Below are 3,281 nucleotides of genomic sequence, written 5' to 3' on the forward strand. Positions count from 1 at the left end.
AGTCATAAATGTAATCATAAATGTAATCTATTTCTCCTCCAGACAGTCAAATTTTAATTATCACTCATTTTGAATTACCTTGTACCATTACAGTCTGGCATGTGCTGTTTTTTGTTGTAAAACGAAAATTTTGGTATCTTGTGACTTGTTTAGGAATCAAATTGACGATTCATGTTTAACATTTATTTATATATTAATATATTCTATATAAATAAATGTTAGAAATATGTTATAAAGGTATTACCTTAAAGTAATAAATGAATGAATTAATGAAATAAAAAAGTATGCTATGCTATAGGAAGTATAAGTTTATTCAATTAAGGATTATCACGGGTTATCAGAGAAAATAAACATTTATTTTATTTCCATATGGATGATAGTTGGTTCTTGTGATATGATTCTATTAAATAAATCATGATATTTTTGGTGACATTACGGGGAACGGGATGACTCAGTGGTAAGGCTCTGTCTAACTCCAAGGATCCGTGTTAGAATCCGGCTGAGGCAAATAATTTTTTACTCTGCCGTGAGTCACCCCTAGTCATTCACCCTAGCCACCCCTATGGGTTCAGGGAGCCTTACGGGATCCATCCAGCCTCATTAACCTGGTACCCTTAATTGATGAAAAATTCAGTCGTTGAGCGCGATCTTGAGCAAATCACCTCTATACACAATCGTTGTTCAAGAAACAATACTTTTTTACGAAGTACTAAACCCTTGACCGTTAATGGGTTGTACTGTTATTGATTATCAATTTTTCATTTGGTGACTATGAAAATACATAATTGTGAAGGGATATACACTGGATACAAAATACACTAATTAAAATTTTGTAAAGATCCCCATATTTAAAAAAAAATTACTAATATAATGTGCTCGATTTTTTATTAATTTGGATTAATTGTAGTTACGATCTTATGAAAAGTTTTAGTTGAACTTCTAAAGAATTGGTGGTTTGATCGAATCTCGTAGTTTAATGGTGTAAGCCTAAATAAACTTAATAGTTTCATATTGATTGGTTCCCAGATTGAAGTTAGTTTATTGATAATTATATTAATTTTCAATTGCTGATAAAATTTTTAATTTGAATTGATACATGACTGGAGAATATAGGATGCAATAAATGGATCGGTACTCACTGATAATAATTATAATTAAACACTTTATGAGTCACTCGATAATAATAACTAATAATAATGCCTTGAGGAACTCTAGTAGACTAAAGAAAGAGGAAAGAATTGAATTGACTTTGAATATTTTACCAAGAAGATTAAAGCAGAAAATGAGGAAGTATATAGAAGGAAGGAATATTTATGATTTGTGGGTAATAGAATGAGATAGGGAGAATTCAAATGATGATAAGAGATAGTGTGATATTTAAATATTAATTATAATTTAGAGTTTTTTTTAACAGTAAGTCACACTGCAAGTTTTTTAAAAATTTGTAATGCCGTTTTATATACTTAGATATTTCTAAAATATTTTAATGCAATTATCTAATTATAATAAAATATATTGACATTTTTTAACATCCCTGGTTGAATTATAAATCTGAATAAACAATTTTTACTTAAATTATATTATTTCAATTTCTTGAGACAAGGTAATTATTTATTAAATAAATCAAAAAAATTGTATCCTTTTTTGTCTCAACACTTTTATTTTTTACCAGTCCAACGTTTCGGCCATTTTAGCCATCCTCATGTACATCTTCAATTATAATTTCTTCCCCACATTAAATTTAGAGTTACTTTTGCAGGCTATTCTGCCCAGGTCATTTCCTTTATTATAAGTTAAAAGCCTATTTTTTAAAAAAAAATTAAAAATCATTAATATTTAATTCTTCTTATATAAGATTATCCACAACAAATGGTAGTGTATTTATAATAGAAAGGAAATCCTTAATACAAATCAATTTTATGACCGTCTCTATTATTGCATTTTTCATGTCAAATGTGACCTTTTCTATGTAAATTGTAACTTTTTCCATTTCCATTGAAACTATTTTACATTTCAATTATAACCCAACCAGACGAATAATTTAATACAAATTATGTTTCTAACAATACTTACAATAATTATTTTAAATTCAATACTTACTTTCCAAATAATTTCGGCATATTCATTGGAGATTTATTTCATTTATTAGATAATCTTAATGGATTATGAATAAAATATCGATATTCAACTGACGATGATTACATTGTTGGGTAAGAATTTATCCATACCCTTTCTAAAAAATACGAATACAATTATATTAATAAGCATTTAAAAATAAATAAACAGCTATAATTTTATTTTTCATTGATTTTATATCCAGTCTAAATTAGCACTTAATATAGTTTATCTAATAAATGAAATAAACGTCCGAAGAATATGCTGAAATTATTATAGTCATTATTGAATTAAACATAATTATTTTTTATTAATTAATTCAGAGAAATAAAATATATTTTTCATGAATCATTCAAGTCCAGTCGGGTTCCAATTGAAATAGAACAATTTTCATTTGAAATGGAGAAACTAATTGTTTCAAGAAGGTTCATTTAATTGTTTTGAAAAAGGTTTCAATCGAATTGGAAATTCTATAATTAGTAGAATGATTTATTTTAATGTTTCTAATTTTAATTGTTTTTCTACGTGAGAGACTTTGAGAATGGAAAAACATTAGAAGATAATTTATGATTATATAATTCATAAGAAAACAACAGGCAACAAAATTTTAGGCATTGCACCATAGAAAAAAGTAATTTTGCTTGAATGAGGTCATAAATTAAATATATTGTTGTTAATGGTCAATGTTTAACATTAGTCGTAGTATTACATAATGTATATTAAAGCGGTAATAATTAAAATCTACCATGTTGAGATATTTTAGGCAACCATTGATTTTCGAACACATTTTTACTTGATCTAAAGTGTAAGAAAACGTGAGATCTAAATATTGTTGTATCACTTAACACTTGCCCTTGTGAAAGTCTATCTCACGAAAAGCGAATTAATTCTTTTTGTGCAACCCTACACCTCAGATTGTAAAACCGTGGCTCTATTAACTATAAAGTTGACACCCAATGCCCTACAGTTTCACGGGCTAAGGACCAGTTCTTACGAAACGTACAATTACTAATTATATGTAACTGTAATAAAAACAATCACTTTAATTAGTGATTTCTGAAATATGGCACCCATTATATTCTAGACATACTTTTAAGTTATTTCTCCTTTATCTCAGCGAAATGGGAACTATCAATATATATTCTGATATTTATTCATTATATATT

The sequence above is a fragment of the Halyomorpha halys genome, unplaced genomic scaffold (assembly GCF_000696795.3).
Source record: "Halyomorpha halys isolate HHAL.00 unplaced genomic scaffold, Hhal_1.1 Scaffold33.1, whole genome shotgun sequence".
Classification (NCBI taxonomy): domain Eukaryota; kingdom Metazoa; phylum Arthropoda; class Insecta; order Hemiptera; family Pentatomidae; genus Halyomorpha; species Halyomorpha halys.